Source organism: Chiloscyllium plagiosum, unplaced genomic scaffold, assembly GCF_037043375.1.
Source record: "Chiloscyllium plagiosum isolate Xiang-an unplaced genomic scaffold, Cpla_swu_hap1 HiC_scaffold_2, whole genome shotgun sequence".
In the NCBI taxonomy this organism is placed as follows: Eukaryota; Metazoa; Chordata; class Chondrichthyes; order Orectolobiformes; family Hemiscylliidae; genus Chiloscyllium; species Chiloscyllium plagiosum.
Genome location: NW_028270140.1, coordinates 34,856,294 through 34,877,161, shown reverse-complemented (window position 1 = coordinate 34,877,161; position 20,868 = coordinate 34,856,294). Strand labels below are relative to the sequence as shown.

Sequence of the window (20,868 nt, the reverse complement as noted above, 5' to 3'; positions counted from 1 at the left end):
AGACTTTGCTGACTATCTGAGAAAGCAGCCATGCCATGCCCCATAACCTTGTAAGTTCATCAGCTTCATACATCCATTTAACTCCCTGTTAAAATGATTTGGCCTTTTTTGAAGAGTTTTAATTGAGTATATTGGGAGAAGCTGTTTCCTGTAGTAGGAGGACCAGCAAGCAAAGGAAATAGATTGAAGATATTTGGCAAAAGAACCAGAGGAGGAGAACAGCATGTTGTTATGAGCTAGAATAAACTCTCTTAAATTTCAAAAAAGAATTTGACAAATAATTGAAGGGGGACAATGTGCAGGTTACTGAGAAAAGAGAAGTAGGAAGTGGCAATAAATGGACCGCTTTCTCAAAGAATCAACTTGGGTTTGATGGGCAAAATGGTCTCCTTCAGTGTATATTCAATCTCCCTTACTGTCTTGTCGGTGAGGGTCAATGAAAAGCTGGTTGCTGTCTATTTAAAAGGGTTTCATTTCTAGTGTGCTTAATGATGACATCCTGTATAATCTGTCAGACAGGAATGATGCTCGTGTTAGTCTTCCAAATAAACATTACTTGACAGTAACAACTTAAAATTCTTGCACTTAAATATGGAATTGGTCAAAAGTAAACACAAATCAAGAAACATTTAGAATAAATCAAGCTGTGCAAGTATAAGTTTCAGTTCGGCTGCGTAGTGGCCGAACTGAGAAACTTTCGTGTAACAATGTCAAATAAGACTGTTTCCATTCTGGTATGCCAGTGTTTGCAGAAACGTTTGGCTATGGTGTTTCTTCCACTGGATTCTAGCAGCATCTATCAAGGAGAGCAGTGTGTGACTCAGGTTCTAACCTTGTTTTATTTACATGAATAGCTCACAAAAAGATCTAAAGATATCTCAAGTTAAGTGGAACAAAATGAAAGCAAAATTATTTGCTGCACAAATGAAAGATTAATTTTTAAATGGATTGTTGCATTGGAACATCAGAATAGCAAAGAGGTGTTAAACCCCTATGATCTGTTGCGCCATTTAATTACATAGAGTACCCTTCATCATCCAGTACTTCCCTGGAGCGGAGAAACTACGCTATGTTCTTCACAAACTTCAACATGTCATCAATAACATTGAACGTCTCACCAAGATCATCCCTACGCCTTCACATCTTGCCTCTAAACAACCGTTAAACCTTAAACAGACCATCGTTTGCAGCAAACTACCCAGCCTTCAGGGCAACATCAACCACAACACCATACAGCCCTGACACAGCAACCTCTGCAAGACATGTCAGATCATCGACATGGATGCTACCAACACATGTGGGAACACCACCCACCAGATACACGGCAGATACTCATGTGACTTGGCCAATGTTGTCTATGTCATATGCTGTGGGCAAGGATGCCCTGAGGCTTGGTATATTGGTAAGACCATGCAGGTACTACAACAACAGATGAATGGACATTGTGTAACAATTGCCAGACAGGGATGTTCTCTCCCAGTCAGGGAACCTTTCAGCAGTCAAGGACATTCAGCCTCTGATCTTCAGGTAAACATCTTCCAAGGCAGCCTTTGAGATACACAACAATTCAGAATCACTGAGCAGAAACTGATAGCCAAGTTCTGTATTCATGATAGTTGCCTCAACGTGATCTTGGGTTCATGTCACACTACATGTAACTGCACCATACTGTTCTGTGTTTGTAAAATCTTCCTTACTGTCCTGTTTTAATACCATCACCTTGATAACTGTAATGATCTCTCTATCTTAATTAGTTCATACAATTTTGGGTTGCTTGCTACTTTGGTTAGACCCTCAGCATGCGACTCTTATACCTATCATGTTATTTCAACCATTTGGTTTGTCTCCAGCACCACCTCATTTTTAATCTTTTGTAATGATCTCTTTGCCTCAATTAATTAGATCATGGGTCATCCCTTCACTTGCTATGCAGCTGTTGACACTTTACTCACACTGTCTGACACTCTTGATCACCTGCAAAGACTTGTTGTTCAACCTGTTGACATTCCATTCATTCCATTTGTGCAATATTTTGATCTCTCTGTCTATAATTCTGTGCCTGGGTGCTTCTCTTCACTGTGCCTCTGAAAGCTTGTGATTTCAAATAAGTCTGTTGGACTATAACCTGGTGTTGTGTGACTTCCGATATTGCCCAACCCAGTCCAAAGCCAGCATCTCCATATCATGGCCATTTAGTTAGATGACGGCTGATCTGTGTTTTAACTCGATCTGCCTCCTTTGCTTCATGACTGTTAATACCACACGATCAACTAAAATCTACAAACTGCAGCGTTGAAATTTTCAATTGATTTTCCTTCCTCTTGGCCTCAGCAGCTCCTCAGGGAATCAGTTACAGATTTCTGTTTCCTGAGGTGTGGAAGACTGAAATCAAGGATGATTCAAGAGTTTGGAAATCTGCATTAGGAGATGCTGAGTATATCTGTTATTCTTTAATTGAAGAAAAGAAGTGACGAGACAATCCAGATCCTGACTGCCGTAGACGCTGTAAATGTAGTCAATATTATTTGACTTGGGTGTTTGAGAGCAAAACCCAAAGATAGAACCTTACAAAAAGCGTACAATGTGGTGAAGATTTGTGATGAGTCAGAGGATTGGGAAGCCTTTAAAAACCAGCATGGGGTGGGGGAATACAAGATGGCGGTGATCTGAAGGGTCTGCCCTGCTGAGCTCTGAACTACAATTCAGGTAAAGTGGTGCTTTTACCCACCCAACTTTTTATTTCGGGAAAATTTGATAATTAAATGTTGGTGGAATCGTTATAAACTGTTGTTTAGCAAAGGAAGATGACTAAAAGTAAAGGTTCGGGTAACTCCCAACACACTGGACATTCCCCGGCAGCATCGGACACGTGTGTGCGACTGCGACTGTGACTGCAGCTTCAGCCTCCTCCGCAGCTCCGTTGGAATCATTTACCCAACAGACCTTGGCTGCAGAGTTCGTGAAGCTCCAGGAGATGATTGACACATCGATCGAGGAGAGTCGCTCCAGGCTGGAACTGATCTCGACCATGCTGCACAAACACAAGCAGGAGCCGGAAGGGTTTGGAAAACAAATGGAGGAGGTAGAACGGCGGATCGCAGCTTTGGAGACCATGATCGAGTCCTCAACGGAGCAGATCCAGGGCCTCGAGGGGCAGGTCCCAGCCTTAATAGAACAGGTCAATGACCTCGAAAACAGAGGTCAGAGGAAGATTATCCAGGTGGTCGGGCTGCCAGAGGGAGTGGAAGGTGAGCAGCCAGTACGGTTTTTTGAAGACTGTCTGCCCGCAATTTCTTGGCCAGGAGGCCGAGGCAGATTGGATGAAAGGTGACAGAATTCACTGGGTTGTTGTGTGCAGGCCCCCGCCCAGTCCTGGTGCGATTCCAACTCTACAGGGACAAGCAAAGAGTAATGGACACTTCCAGAATGCAGGGGAAGGATCCACAGGCCTTGATTTACAAAGGATCCAAGATAATGTTCTTCCAGGAACTTTCTGTAGCCATGATCCGTAAAAGGAAGTCATTTGATGAGATGAAGAGAAGACTGAGGGACCTTGGTATTGAGTACTCTGTCAGTTGCTTCATTTTACTTATGATGGGTTTGTATGCTCAAATGATTCCAAACGTATCTGGAACCTTTAAAGTAGACTGGATGGTTTAAAGGATTTTTTTTCTTTTTCTTTTGTACTTCTCCTTTTCTTAAAGAAAGTGTTGTTGGATTTTTTCCAATATTAATTGCAGTTAATGTATAGTTGGAGATGGATAGGGTGCTCACTTTTAACTTCTTTATTAACATTACTTTTTTTCTTCTTTTGCTTGAGTTTGGGGTGAGGCTCAAGCTGGAAGGAGTGACGGGAGATGTGTATGCGTCCCCTGTGGACAAAGGGTAGAGTCCCTTATTAAGTGCCTTTTGTATTTGGATTAGGTTGTTAGTTTTTTTGTGGATGTAGTTTTTGAAAATTCTGTTAGTTTGTTAGCTGTAATAGTTTTAGTGTGCGTAGTTTTTAGGTTCCATGAGTCTATCTTCATTTATACTCGGTGAATTCTTCCTCTCGGGAGTTCAAAGGTTGTTGTAGAGGGTCATTGCTAATCGTGGTCTCAAGTGGTGTACCTGGAACATTAAGGGGAGTCACTCACCAGTCAAGAGGAAAAAGATACTCCCGAGTTTAAAAAGGGGAGGGTTGATATTGCCCTTTTGCAAGAAACTTCACCTTGATGATAAGGAATTAGACCAGGGTGGGTTTGATCAGGTGTTTTTCTCATCCTTCAATACTAAGAGTAGCTGAGTGCCTATACTTGTTTGGAAGAATCTCCCATTTAAGTTACTAGATCATATTAAAGATGAGTATGGGCTGTTTGTAATTCTTAAAGCCTTAACATATGGTGAAAAGAACTGTATTTTGAATGTTTATTGTCCCCCTTATATTTCTGATAGATGCATTCTCCAAATTGATCACCCTTATTATTGGGGGAGATTTTAATTGTCTCATGGATCCCACGGTGGATAGAATGGCCAAAGCCCCCCCCCCCCCCCCCTCCCCCGCCCAAAAACTTTCTCTGCAATCTAAGCAAATAGTTGGTTTATGTATGGAATTGGGACTGATGGTTGTTTGGAGGCATCTCCACCCTTTACATTTTTTCTAATCTGCACAAGTGTCATACTAGGATTGATCTTTTCCTAGCCCCCACGTTATTTTGTTGGATTTGGTGATGTATTGCGCAATTGTGAATAGCACCATTTCTGATCACACGGCAGTAGATTTAGTGGTCTAGATTAAGGGCAACGTAGCAGGTTCATGGCACTGGCGAATGGACACATTTATTCTCAAGGACAGTAAGTTCATTGAGTATTTTTCTAATGAGTTTTAAGCATTCTTGGCCATTAATTCGGATACAGCTAGCAACCTGTCAATTGTCTGGGAGACTGCCAAGGCTTATGCTAGGGGATAATTATCTCTTACTCTGCCAGTCGGAAGCAGCAGAAAGGAGAGGAGCAGTGCCTGCTCCAGGCATGACTGAAGACACCTGAGACGGCATATTTTGATAGGCCATTGGTGGCTAAGTTGCAGCGGGTCACAGCTCTTTGATCCACCTTGAATTCCATGCTCACACAGACAGCGAGGAAGGAACTTTCCTTTGCAAAGAAAAGGTAGTTTGAGCATGGCGATAGGCCAGGGCAAATATCTGGCTAGGAAAATGAACTCCCTCCAATCTATTACCTCAATCAGACAAGGGACTAGATCTCTTACATGTGATTCTGAGAAGATCAGTGTTGTATTTTGAAGATTTTACTCTGGATTGTATACCATACGGAAGGCTGTGGGCTAAGATGGAGTTCTTTTTTAGGAACCTGTATCTTCCACGAGTGACCTCCGAGTAGGCGCCTCTCCTTAATGCCCCTTTAACAGTGCAAGAAGTACAGGAGGCAGTGACACAGCTTCAAGGTGGAAAGGCGCCAGCCCTGATGGTCTCCTTAGTGAATTCTACAAAGAATTTATAAATATATTGTCAGGGCCATTGATGAACATGTACAATTATCCGTACAGCCATGATTGCCTCCCGCCATCCATCAAAGAGGCTAATATCTCCCTCATCCTTAAGAAAGGTAAGACACTGGAGGACTGTGCTTAGAACATAGAACATTGCAGCACAGTACAGGCCCTTCAGACCTCGATCTTGCACCATTCTGTGGAACCAATCTGAAGCCTATCTATCCTACACTATTGCATTTCCATGGAATATGAAATGTTTATCCACTGCCCATTTAAATGCCCTTAAAGTTGGGAAGTCTACTATTGTTGCAGGCAGTGCATTCCACGCCCTTACTACTCTCTGAGTAAAGAAACTAGCTCTGACATCTGTCCTATTATCTATCTCCCCTCAATTTAAAGCTATGTCCCCTAGTGCTAACCATCACCATCCGAGGCAAAAGGCTCTCACTGTCCACCCTATCTAACCCTCTGATTATCTTATATGTCACAATTAAGTTACCTCTCAACCTTTTTCTCTCTAACAAAAACAGCCTCAAGTCCCTCAGCCTTTCCACATAAGACCTTTCCTCCATACCAGGCAACATCCTGGTAAATCTCCTCTGCACCCTTTCGAAAGCTTCCACATCTGTGACAGAGTTTTGTACAACTGCAGCATGACCTCGTGACTCCAAAACACAATCTCTCTATCAAGAAAAGCTGACACACTGTATGCCTTCCTGGGTGGCAACTTTCAGGGTTCTATGAGATCTCTCTGCTCATCTACACTATCAAGAATCTTACCATTAGCACAGTACTCTGCATTCCTGTTATTCCTTCCAAAATGAATCACCGCACACTTTTCTACATTAAACTCCATTTGCCACCTTTCAGCTCAGCTCTGCAGCTTATCTATGTCCCTCCGTAACCTACAACATCCTCCAGCACTAACTAAACTCCACCGACCTTAGTGTCATCTGCAAATTTACTAACCCCATCCTTCATCCAGGTCATTTATAAAAATAACAAACAGCAGTGGCCTCAAAACAGATCCTTGCGCAACACCACTAGTAACTGAACTCCAAGATGAACGTTTCCCATCGACCAACACCCTCTTTGTCTTCTTTCAGCTAGCCTATTTCTGATTCAAACTGCTAAATCACCCTCTATCCCATGCCTCTGTATTTTGTGCAATAGCCTATCGTGGGGAAGCTTATCAAACGTCTTACTGAAATCCACATACACCACATCAACCACTTTACCCTCATCTACCTGTTGGGTCCCCATCTCAAAGAACTCAATAAGATTTATGAGGCACAGTGTACCCTTCACAAAACCATGTTGACTATCCCCAATAAACTTATTTCTTTCTAGATGATTATAAATCCTATCTCTCATACCTTTGTCGAACACTTTACCCACAACTGTAGTAAGACTCACTGGTCTATAATTACCAGGGCTGTCTCTACTCCCCATCTTGAACAAGGGGACAACAGTTGGGCGGCACGGTGGCACAGTGGTTAGCACTGCTGCCTCACAGCGCCAGAGACCTGGGTTCAATTCCCGACTCAGGCGACTGACTGTGTGGAGTTTGCACATTCTCCCCGTGTCTGCGTGGGTTTCCTCCGGGTGCTCCGGTTTCCTCCCACAGTCCAAAGATGTGCGGGTCAGGTGAATTGGCCATGCTAAATTGCCCATAGTGTTAGGTTAAAGGGGTATGGGTGGGTTGCGCTTCGGCGGGTCGGTGTGGACTTGTTGGGCCGATGGGCCTGTTTCCACACTGTAAGTAATCTAATCTAAAAAAAATTTGCTATCCTCCAGTCTTCTGGCACTATTCCTGTAGACAATGATGACAAAGATCAAAGCTAAAAGCTCTGCAATCTCCTTCTGGCTTCTCAGAGAATCCTAGGATAAATTGCATCTGGCCCTTATCTATTTTCACACTTTCCAGAATTTCTAACACCTCCTCCTTGTGGACCTCAAACCCATCTAGTCTAGTAGCCTGTATCTCAGTATTCTCTCAACAACATTGTCTTTTTCCAGTGTGAATACTGATGAGAAATGTTTATTTAGCGCTTCCCGTTTCACTTCGGACACCATGCACAACTTCCCATTACTATCCTTGATTGGCCCTAAACCTTGTGCAGTCATTCTTTTATTCCTGATATACCTATAGAAAGCTTTAAGGTTTTCCTTGATCCTATCTCCCAACGACTTCTCATGTCCCCTCCTGGCTCTTCTTAGCTCTCTCTTTATGTCTTTCCTGGCTAACTTGTAACTCTCAAGCGCCCTAACTGAGCCTTCACATCTTATCCTAATATAACTTGGAGGTGCCGGTGTTGGACTGAGGTGTACAAAGTTAAAAATCACACAACACCAGGTTATAGTCCAACAGGTTTAATTGGAAACATACTAGCTTTTGGAGCACTGCTCCTTCATCAGGTGATAGTGTCACCTGATGAAGGAGTGGTGCTCCAAAAGCTAGTGTGCTTCCAATTAAACCTGTTGGACTATAACCTGGTGTTGTGATTTTTAACTTTGTACATCCTAACATAAACATTCTTCTTCCTCTTGACAAGAGATTCAACTTCTTTAGTAAACCATAGCTCCCTCACTCGACCACTTCATCTCTGCCTGACAGGTACATACTTATCAAGGACACGCAGTAGCTGTTCCTTGAATAATCTCCACATTTCAATTGTGCTTCTTATAGGACCATCTTGCTTTTAAATTCTGATTATAATATTTTGTCCAAGATTTTTGCATTAAGGCTGGAAATGGTGTTGTCTTCCACTGTCAAAGAGGACCAGACGGGTTTTATAAAGGGTTGCAGATCCTCCAACAATGTTAGGAGATTACTCGATATAGTCCTAGCTTGTCAGCAGTGATTGGTTCAGGGATTAGTGATCTCTTTAGATGTAGAGAAGGCATTTGACCAGGTGGAGTGGCCATATCTTTTTTACACCCTGGAATGGTTTGGTCTAGGTAGTCTTTATTAGGTGTTTAAAGGGTCCTTTTTACTGATCCTCTGGCTGCAGTTCTCACTAATGGTGTAAGATCTAGTAATTCTAGTATCTGTAGGGGCAGTAGGCAAGGTTTTCCCATCTGACCTCCATTTTTTACGTTGATGATTGAGCCGCTGGCAGAGGCTATCTGTAGGCATCCTAACATAACTGCCCCAGAAGTGAGATCAAACACACATAACATCACATTATATGCAGATGAAGTTCTTATCTTTCTGCCGAACCCAGTAGTTTCTGCACGCCATTTAATACAATGTATTAATTTATTTGGCTCTTTTTTGGACTATAGGATTAATTTTTCCAAATTGGGGGCTATGCCTATAGTGGGGTCTTGGGGGAATATCTGATGTTGAGGGCAAATCATGGTTTCCCTTTAAGTGGTCAGAGGGGTTTTCTTTATTTAGGTATTTTTGTTACTCCCGTTTTCAATCAATTATTTAAGGCTAATTTTATCCACTTGCTTGACAAGATTGAGCAAAATCTTCAAAGAAGGGAGACTCTTCCAATATCCTGGTTAGGCCGAGTAGCCCTTATTAAACGAATGCCCTTTCTCGTTTGCTATACCCTATGTGAATGCTTCCCTGGATTTGTTTTTCCCAGGTAAATATTTAGGTGACTTAACGGCTGGTTTAGTTCTTTTATCTGGCACCACAGGTGGCCCCTTATTAAGCTCGCCAAATTGCAGTTGCCCCAAGGGCTGGGGGGAGTGGACCTCCCAGATATTAGAAGATATCAATTAAGCTCCCTTTTATCTTTTGTGAGTGAGTACCCGGCATCAATATGGTTGGATATTTGTGCCTCCTAGAGAAAATGTCCCCTTATTGGCCTGTTGTTCTTAGATAAAGTGACAACAGTTGTGGAGTGCTGTCGTAATCCAATAATTATTAATACTGTCAAGGCATGGAGGGCAATGCGGTAGAATGAGGGGAATATATCTAAAACTTATTTTCTTATCCCTGTAATTGGTATGCCAAGGTTCTGGCCAGGGATAATGGACCCAGGTTCAAACTCTGGGCAGCTAGGGGGTTTCCTGTTTGGGTGACTTATTTGAGGGCGAAGCATTGGAACTTTTGACCAAATAAGCCGCTAGTATGAATTATCTGGCAGAGACATTTTTTCATTTTCTTCAGATTAGGGATTTCATTCAAAAAGGAACGTCAAAAAGGACTGACTCTTACAGATTTGATACAGAGAAGAGGGTGCTGTATGCCAAGAGCACTCTCTCAGTTAGTACTCTTTATCATCTGTTGGGGAATGGTCCCTCAGATGATATTGAGTGATGATGTGAGGTCTAGGAGAGAGAGTTAGGAGTTGAGATTTCCTCTGAGACATGGGGGGGATATCTGTGAAAGTGCAAGAAAGATTTCAATCTGTAATAGGACACATGCCATGCAGCTGAAGATTCTTCATAGGGTCCACCTGGCCCTAGACCGAGACTTGAACTTGAAGGTGGGAGTATCCTCAGTGTTCCCCAAGTGTAAAATAATTACTAGTACTCTCACTCACTATCTGTGGTCCTGCCATACGTTTCGTACATATTGGAGTGCTGTGGCAGAAGTAATAGGGAGGGTCTTGAAGACCGAAGTTAAGATGGACCCGATTTCTCTTCTCCTGGGCTTGCTCAATTTATCTTCTTTCGATGCTCATAGGAGAAGACTTCTTAATATTCTTACTTTCTTTAGATTTTTAGATTACTTACAGTAATTTTTAGATTACTTCGGCCCAACAAGTCGACACCGCCCCGCCGAAGCGCAATCCACCCATGCCTCTACATTTACCCCTTACCTAACACTACGGGCAAGTTAGCATGGCCAATTCACCTAACCTGCACATCTTTGGACTGTGGGAGGAAACCGGAGCACCCGGAGGAAACCCACGCAGACACGGGGAGAACGTGCAAACTCCACACAGTCAGTCGCCTGAGGCGGGAATTGAACCCGGGTCTCTGGCGCTGCGAGGCAGCAGTGCTAACCACGGTGTCACCGTGCCTCTGTGAGAGGAAAAATATTTTGATGTGTTGGGTGTCTGAAAACCCCCTGGGCCTGTTGGCTTGGCGTAGACTAATCATAGAACATATCCCCTGAACTTTCTTACAAATATGGTGCACCAAAAAACTGAAAATTTTTATAAGACATAGCAGCCCAGTTTGGATTACCTAGATGCAGATTTGTCTGCCATTTTAATTTGGGCTGTTGCGTAGCCATGACGATCTGGTTTAGCGAACTTGGTACCCGAGAGGAAGAATTTCGAATAAATGCAGGCGTTATATTCAATGCTCTTGAAGGTCAGGAGATATTTTTTCATTGCGCTGAGTGGTGTTATTTATTTATTTATTACCTCAACTGAACTGTTTCTCTTGCACATGAATGTAATTTTGTTTTATTTTGTTGTTTTTTTATATTCCTTTTTTACATATGTAGACTAGTGTTATTGTTAGTTTATTGTTGTTGTAATTTTGTAATTTTATAAAAATGAAATCATTTCTCAATAAAAATATTTTTTAAAAAGCCTAGCTGAGCAGAACTGAAGAAAAAGCAGTAATGGGGAAGAAGATAAAATATAAGAGTAAGCCAGCTAATAATGTAAGAAAACAATTGCAAGAGTTTTTTTTTAGATATATAAAAGGTAAGAGAGATGCAAGAATAGACATTGAAAATGAATAGAATAGACAAGAAAAAGACATTGAAAATGAGGCTGAAGACATAGTGGAGAATAAAGGTACTTTACATCAGTGATGGAAGAGACGAGGAGCATACCAGAGCTTCAAGAAAGTCAAAAGGTAGAGGTAAGTGTAGCGGCTATCACTAAAGAGAAGGTGATGGGGTTGCTGAAAGGTCTAAAGGTGTATAATTCACCCCAACCATTGGGCCTCACTCCAGGATTTGAGATTGTAAAGGCATTGGTGGCGATCTTGCAGGAATCACTAGAGTCAGGGGCGGTCAGAACTGTTTAAGAAGGTTGGCAGAAGACAAGAAATTATAGACTGGTTAGCGTGACCTCATTTGCTGGAAAAATGTTAGAGCCCTTCATTAAGGCTGAGATTGTAGAGTGCTTGGAAGTGCATGGCAAAATAGTGCTGAGTCAGCACAGCTTCATCAAGGGGAGGTTATGACTTACAAATCTGTTAGAATTCTTTGAGGAGGTAATGAACAAGTTAAACAATGGTCAGCCAACGGACCTAGAGTCATAGACATAGAGATGTACAGCATGGAACCAGACCCTTCGGTCCAACCCATCCATGCCGACCCAATATCCCAACCCAATCTAGTCCCACCTGCCAGCACCCAACGCATATCCCTCCAAACCCTTCCTATTCATATACCCATCCAAATGCCTCTTAAATGTTGCAGTTGTACCAGTCTCCACCACTTCCTCTGGCAGCTCATTTCGTAAACGTACCACCCTCTGTGTGAACGATTTGGAATTACAGAAAGACTTTGATAAGTGCCGCATAGGTAGCTGCTAAATAAGATAAGAGTCCATGGTGTTCGGGACTTGGTACTGGCATAGATAGAGGATTAATTGGTAGAAGGCAGAGAAGGGGGGATAAAAGAATCTTTTTCAGGATGGCAGCCAGTGACTAATGGAGTTCCACAAGGGTCAGTGTTGGGACCACAACTATTCATATCATACAATAATGATCTGGACGAAGGAACTGAGGGCGGTGTTGCTAAATTTGCAGATGACGCAAAGATAGGTGGAGGTACAGGTAGGGTTGAGGAGTTTGAGTGGCTACTGAAGGATTTAGACAGATTAGGCAAGTAGGCATAGAAGTAGCGGATGGAATATAATGTGGAAAAATGAGAGGTAGACTATTTCCTAAATAGGAAAGGCTTTGGAAATCTGAAGCACAAAGAGACTTGGGAGTCCTAGTGTAGGATTCTCTTCAGGTTAACAAGCAGATTCAGTTGAGAGTTAGGAAGGCAAATGCAATGTTAGCATTCATTTCAAGAGCTCTAGAATTCAAGAGCAGTGAAGTAGAGCTAAGGCTTTATAAGGCTCTGATCAGACTGCATTTGGAATATTGTATACAGCTTTTGACCCCATTTCCAAGGAACAATGTGCTGCTTTGGAGGTGATCCAGAGGTGGTTTACAAGAATGATCCTGGGGAGAAACGGGCTTGTTGTATGAGGAGCATTTGAGTCTAGAAGGATGAGGAGGGAGTCTCATTGAAATTTACAGAACACTGAGAGGCCTGAATAGAGCGGACATGGAGGTGATATTTCCCCTACTAGGAGAGATGAGCACCCAAGGGCCCAACCTCAGACTGAATGATGTCACTTTAGAACTGTGATGAAGAGATATTTGCTCAGCCAGAGAGTAGTGAATCTGTGAAACACATTGCCGCAGAAGGCTGTGAAAGCCAAGTCATTGAATTTAAGACAAATATAGATATGTTCTTGATTAGTAAGGGGATCAAGGGTTACAGGACAAAAGCAGGAGAATGTGGTTGAGAAACATATCAGCCATAATTGAATAGTGGAGCATACTCATCGACCAAATGGCCTAATTCTTCTCCTTTGTCTTAAGCTGTTATGTGAACAAGCCTAAGGAACAACTTGGTTTACACTGCAGTGTGGACCTTTGAATACAGTTGGTATGTTCATGCTCTTCGCTTACAAAGCTCATGCACAATGTGCACATTTCTGGACCTTACCTCAGTGCAATTGATTTATAATAGCAATTTATTAATAAAACTTTGCTTTCATTTCATGCAGTGGTAGATAAAGCCCAGAGGTACTTAATGCTGTTGAGCCTGGAACTATAAGTAACCACAAAGTGTAGACATATTCAGGAACGAAGAGCCAACATTTTTACTCATAGGTCCCTTGGCTCTCCTGTTTCCAAAGTTACCAATCTAAACAGCACAGAAATAGATCTCACCAGTCATAAATAACCTACCCCATTGATGGAGTGAACTCTCTATAATTTCTTGTGAAAATATTTTGCTCAAAAGCTGCCTGATCCCTAAAGGTCATCAAACTATGCTTCATAATATTCACCTGAGAAATGAGATTCTCTGGGTTTAAGCTTGGTCTGCTGTCTATCTAATTTCATTCTTCTTCAGTGTGGAAGCCATCACAATCTCTCCATTTGATATTTATGTTTTGTGTTTTCAAATTCCTGCATGATGTCCTTACTTAACTTCCCTCATGATTTCTGTGCTCGTCCAATTTAGGCCTCTACTGCATCCTTGAGTTTTGCTGTTCATGTTTGGTGTAGACAACGTATAGTAATGTATGTACGTTTGCCCGCTGAGCTGGTAAGTTCATTTTCAGATGCTTCATCACCATACTAGGTAACATCATCAGTGAGCCTCAGGTGAAGCACTAGTGTTAGTGACCCACTTTCTATTTATGTATTTAGGTTTCCTTGGGTTGGTGATGTAATTTCTTATGGTGATGTCAGTTCCTGCAGTGATGTCATTTCCTGTTCTTTTTCTCAGAGGGTGGTAAATGGGGTCCAAGTTGATGTGTTTGCTGATAGAGTTTGGGTTGGAATGCCATGCTTCTAGGAATTCTCATGCGTGATTCTGTTTGACTTGTCCTAGGATGGATGCGTTGTCCCAGTCAAAGTGGTGACCTTCCTCATCCGTATGTAAGGATACTAGTGATAGTGGGTCATGTCTTTTTGTGGCTAGTCAATGTTCATGTATCCTGATGTCTAGTTTTCTGCCTGCTTGTTCAATGTAGTGTTTGTTACAGTTCTTACAAGGTATTTTGTAAATGACATTAGTTTTGCTTGTTGTCTGTGTAGGGTCTTTCAAGTTGTTTTAGAGTGTTGGTGGGTTTGTGGGCTACCATGATGCTCTCAGAAATTTGGAGAATTAAATAAGACAAACTTCCAATAAATAAAACCAGATGGATCCAACACACCACTCTTCTACAGGTTACCCAAAATTCACAAACCAGGAGCCCTCTTCAGACCCATCATGTTGCTACCCGGAACACCAACTTACAGATTAGCCAAGGAGCTACATCAAAGACTAAAACACTTAGTAGAAGACTCACACACTCCATCCACTCCACCCAAGAATTCCTGAATACCATCAAAGACACCAAGGTAGAAGAGGATGAAATAATGGTCTCCTTTCATGTAACAGCCCTGTTCGCATCCATCAACATCAACCTGGCCAAGAAAACACTGACTATACTATTAGAAGAACCAAAGACGCATACACCAAACACCACCAACTTCATCAGCAAGGACAACATTATCAAGCTACTGGACCTATGCCTTACCACCCACGCCACTTTCAATAACAAAACCTACAGACAAACCAACAGAACACCCATTGGGTCTCCGATATCAGGACTCTTAGCAAAGGCAGTAATGCAGAGACTCGAACAAACAGCTCTGCCAACCATCCAACCCAAACTTTGGGTCCGTTACATGGATCACACCTTTGTCATCACGAAACGAAACAAATTAGAGGAAACCTTCAAGACCATCAATAATATCCTTATTGGCATAAAGTTCACGAAAGAGGAGGAAAACAATAACAAATTCCTAGATGTCACAGTAGAGTGAACAGCCAATGGGGAACTTCAAACCAGCGTCTACAGAAAGACAACACATACAGACCAAATACTGAACTACAGAAGCAATCATCCCAACACCCACAAACGAAGCTGCATTAGAACATTATTTCACTGAGCCAACACACACACTGCAGCACTGAGGAACTACGAAGAGCACCTATACAGCATATTCAAAAAGAATGGGTACCCAATGAACACAGTCTGCCGATTTCTCAGCAACAAACCTAAACAAGCAGACAAAATGCATCCAGAAACCCTAGCCATTCGCCCCTACATCAAAGACATCTTGGAAATGACTGGCAGGCTACTCAGACCTCTTGGTATCATGGTAGCCCACATCCCCACCAGCACACTAAAATAGCAGCTAATGAACTTGAAAGACCCTATACAGACAAGTAAAATTAATGTCATTTACAAAATACCTTGCAAGAACTGTGACAAACACTCCATTGGACAAACAGGCAGAAAACTAGACACCAGAATACATGGACATCAGCTAGCCACAAAAATACATGACCCACTCTCACCAGTATCCTTACATACAGATGAGAAAGGACACCACTTCAAATGGGACAACATATCCATCCGAGGGCAAGCAAATCAGAGACATGCGCGAGAATTCCTAGAAGCATGGCATTCCAACCGGAACTCTATCAACAAACACATCGACTTGGACCCCATTTACCACCCTCTGAGAAAAAGAACAGGAAATGACATCACCACAGGAACTGACATCACCACAGGAAATGACATCACCAACCCAAGGAAACCTAAACACATAAATAGAAAGTGGGTCACTAATACTATTGCCTCACTGGAGGCTCATTGATGATGTTACCTAGTATGGTGGTGAAACATCTAAAAATGAACTTTCCAGCTCAGTGAGCAAACTTACATACAGAATCTCAACCTGAGGTACAGATCTTCTCAAAACTCACTAACATAGAGTGATATGTGGATTACCTTTTACAGCCTCAAAAGAACTTCAGGGGCAATGAAATACAGTCATTGTTGTAATGAAGAAAAGGTGGCAGATAATTTGCATGCAGCTGATACACCCAGGGAAATATCTAATCAGGGTTAGATAATATCATGTTGTTTGAGGAATTCATGTTGGCCAGAACACAGGGAGTACTCATCAGTTGAAAACATAGAAACTTGGAAGATAGAACATACAAACAATGCATTGGGATATTTCACATTCACCTGACAGGAATAGGCAAGGTTTCAACTTAATATTTCAGGCAAAATATGGCACCCACCTTAGTATTGCAGTACAGTGTTCGCCTCAATTTAAGTGTCTGGAATAAGTCTTGAATCTGCAACTTTCTGACTTATAGAAAAGAACATTCTCCATGGCACCATATCTGACCGATATCTAGATGCTGTGTAGGAAGCTGGTCGAACCAATGACTGTTTGTTCTTACTCAGGTCCTATTAACAGACATGTGCTGGTTGTGTAGTGTTCAATGGCTCAATTGCTCTGTGTTCAATTATGAGAGTCTGATAACTAATCTGTGCTCAGTATAGTTGATTGGTTGTGTGTAGAGTCTGAGCTAAGTAAACACACCACAGAAAGTACTATAAGCTGAGCTGTAAGCATGTTCATGTAAATAGGTTTCTTGGTAAATAGGTTTAGAGACTAGTGCTGTCTCTGAATTTTCTGAGAGATACAGTATAAAATACATGACAATGTGAAGTCACATTTAATTAATACCACAACTGAATATTCCACCCAAGTTTGAAACTGAACTCTGCTGCTACTGAGACAGGGATACAAGATTCACTACTTCTTTACTACCCAACACCATCATAAAACCAGTGGAGACAAGAGGGAAAAATACTTGTCCACATCTGTAGTGCCATTCACTAAGGTAACTCATCATATACCAAAGTATAATTTAGACTCTAATATAGTTAAGAGAGCAGAATCTCAGTAAACATCAGAAACCACACACCATGTCCAAGGCCACCCATAAACAACCTCCTGGGCCATCTATTAGCATGTTTCTTTACTTTGGCCAACTTTGTATTTTTTTAAGTAATACTTCATTTTGCTCACAATAAATGAATCTGAGGTGCTGATCTAAGATTTAATGAACCAACAACTTCCAAAACAATTTAATGCTAAGTGCATTCAATCAGTTGTGTTTGACAGAGAGTGAGATGGAGATAACAAATTCAGCATCCACAGAGAATTGTTTGTGCTCTCTGGATGAAAACATTGAGCTTGAGTTTATTCCTGGAACTAGGAGAGAGCTGCAGTGTGAGGATGTTTTGAAGGCTAACGACAGCTGGACCAGAGATGATTTTGGAGTGATAACATGCCTTTGGCAGAGAAGTATCAAGACAGTAGTTGACCAGTGGCTCAGTGTGTGACCTGAGGGGCAGTGATGACAGTCTGTGGGAGGAACAATTAATATGCAGCCAAAGTCCCCATGAGAGAAGTGAAGAAAGAAATGGAACCATGTCCCTAAACAGGAATACAACTATGACTTAGACTCGTATTCTTCTATTCTAGGAGGTCTTGTAGCACAATGAGCAGCATTCTCCCTCTGAGTCAGAAGCCCTGGGTCCAAGTGCTCTCACTCCCACCCTTACCAAGATTTTGATGGCCAACAGTGTGCCCATGACATAGCCAAACTGGTTGAGCATCAGTAACTGGCAAACTCTTTCAACACATGTCAATAGCAAATGGTAATAGTGGGAGAGGTTTCTGATTAACCATCTACAATGCAAAGAATGTTGGAACCTCAAACATCATGGTCTGTAGCTTACAAAGTGCAATAAGCCAATAGAACACAGACTTTCAGAATGATCTATAACAAACAACCAGACTGGATGTCACATGAGACAACAACTTATCCTGCCTGATGTTTCTTTATGCACCTAGTGGGGAAATATTCATCAACTTCGTATTTTTCTCTATTTTTCTTAAATTTACCATTGGTAATTCCCTCAGTGAATTCTTCATGGTCTGTCCTTGAGACCGATTTATTTCCTGGGGTGTTAGTGAAAGGCCCAGTATTGCAGTGGTCCATCTTGCAGCCTTACAAAATGTACTGCATTGCTTTTGCCACAGTTGAGAGACATGGAAATTACACAACCTTTCGTTTTGCTCATTGAACAGAGAAACTGGAGTAAAGTATTCACCTTCTCAGGTGCTTCCTCAGGAACTGAAGATGATTGTTTCCACTACAGTACAATTGGTGCTAAAATTGTCCAGATTATTGTCACAGAAATTGAGGCTGCAAAACTAATTTGAAGGAAGGACTTATAAAAATAAATTGCTGACATTAGTATTCTTTAATGTTTGGGTAAAGTGTTATCTGCTTTCTATTAACTTATCTGTAGTTGTATTGAGGGTTTCATTTTCTGATCATTTTCTGCACAGGATTGAATCGTATTGTAAAATAATGATCAGATATACATGAGCATGCTTTGGTGAAATTTCTTTATGGGTTATGTTCGGACAGCCGTTAGATATTATTTGAAACAATGCTGCTAATTGGACACAACATAACTTAAGCTACATGTTGCAAGTACGTGTTAATATTTGTGTTATGCTGTGCAAGTCAAGGGATCTGTGTGTGATTGTATGGGTTTGTGGGATTATGTGTGCATATGTACATACACTTTTTTAGGTTAGATTAGATTCCCTACAGTATGGAAACAGGCCATTTGGCCCAACAAGTCCATACCGACCCTCCGAAGAGTAACCCACCCAGACCCATTTCCCTCTGACTAACATATTGGGCAATTTAGCATGGCCAATCCACCCTAACAAGTATTGATGAATGTGTATTCCAATGTTACGTATATGCCTGTCCACATACATGTGAACATGTGTGTGCATATAGCTATGTCTGCATGCATGTGTACCTGGAGATTTGTGTGTGCATATACATGTTTTTGTATGCATGTGCATGCATGAATGAACACATGTGATTACCAGGAAGGGTCACCAGACCCAAAACATTAATTCTGATTTCTCCTTCCAGATGCTGCCAGATTTGCTGGGCATTTCCAGCAATTTCTGTTTTTGTTTCTGAGCATGTGAAGGTTTGTGCATGTACATGCAAATGCACATTTGTAGACATCCATGAGTTTATCCATGGATAATGCGTAAATGCTCATTCTTGTGTATCTGTGCATGTGGATATGTGTGTGTATGCATGTATGTAGCATTTATGTATGTTTTTGTGCGTGTGTGTGTGTGTGGGGTGGGGGGGGAGGTGTCCTGGAGTCTCTGTGGCCTGGTCTAACAAGGCTTCGGCATTAGTTTATGGACTAAATTCTTAATTTCTCCTTCATGCTTGCTTTTACTGGCATTAAATTCCATCTCAGTCCCAGCTCTGGAAAACAAATTGTTCATACTCCAGTGTAATTATTTGAAATGTTTGCACAATGAATCAAGCTGACAGGATTGCAGAGAATGTTGTGTTTTTGTTTTCTAATAACTTTGAAAGTCACTCCATGTGGATGTTTTCGGGTCATGAGAGCAACATTGTTTTGCTCCAGGTTGCGACAAAGCTCATTTGACACAGAACCAATGTTGTATTGACAAAAAAAACTTTAATTGAAGGCAAATGTTGTTGGCCTGACTCAATACTACAATAGGATCACAGTTGCTAGTGCCAAGGATACCCCTTTCATATGCTACTAAAATTGCCTTGTGTTCTTTTAGACATTTTCATTTTAGAACACATGTTTCAGTTTACAAGTTGCACACTGCATTTTTTTTCTGCACTGGAAATAAAATTAGCACAGTTGAACTGGTCGATCAATGGAACTATTTTCCTAATTCTAAGCTAATAATAAATTAAAGTATGGAAAGTTTTCCTATCAGGATGAATGGGAGTACATGATAATTCCATCTTGTAAAACAACAAAGCACAAAGTTCCCTTTAATGTAAGCTTGTGACCACTTTTCTCCCTATGCCAACATGTGCAAGGTTGGGTCATCAATTTTGTTTTGTGAAAATAATGAAATAGTAATTGGCAATTCCCCAATAGGGTATTACTACACAAGGCCACTCAGGAGTTGCACATCAGTGAACCTGTGTGAACAATCCTCCCTCCCTTTATTCGGAATGGTTTTGGTCAGCAGATCAAGTATCTGGCTTGAACAAGCAGCTGGTCAGTGATACACTATAGGGAGCTCATTGCATGGTGCTATTGAGGTTCTGTGAAAGGTGAAAATAAAAACAAAATCTGGAGCAAAGATGAAACTCTCCCAAGTTTCCAAAATGAAGTTAGTTACGTTGGGTTCATCACAGATTTGTTTTCAAAATCATTTTTCTTTTCCCTAAGGCAGCTTTGCCATTTTGGATGCAAGTTCAAATCAAGTCAAAAAAAACCTGTTGATCTATGAGTAAAGATAACAACGTATTGAGTACATATTTAAGATTGATTCAGCAAGCACAACAAATCACACACACATACACACTCTTCAGTTTAATAGCTTACCATAAGAAGTCAGATGCATCGGGTCTGGAATCAATTACACAGCAGCATTCTTCAACATGGGGGTTTATTTTAATTGTAGAACACCCACTGTTTAACAAACTGTCAATCGTTATCACTCTAAACTTGGCACTGGGGAAATCTTATTGTTACTTGTTTATAAAACCAACAGTTTGAAAGAAGCACATTAACTTAATGAGACGTGAAGTTTAGGAAAAACCTCTCAGCTCTGGTAGGCTTTCCAAGAATTTTACATGGTACAATGAAAGCATCTTTTGCTCTGAAACCCCCTTGAGAAATTAGGCTCGTTGCTCTCAATCTCTACTCACAGGACAACACGCACATCCCAACAGACAATCAATCAACCCT

General features: G+C 41.5%; 1 protein-coding gene and 1 pseudogene across 2 annotated transcripts in view; both read left to right on the top strand.

Annotated features, from left to right (window-relative positions):
* svep1 (sushi, von Willebrand factor type A, EGF and pentraxin domain containing 1) overlaps nucleotides 1–20,868 on the top strand; it is a 241,255-nt gene that overhangs the window by 64,722 nt on the left and 155,665 nt on the right. The window lies entirely within an intron of this gene.
* On the top strand, nucleotides 2,975–18,298 carry LOC148151855 (uncharacterized; annotated as a pseudogene).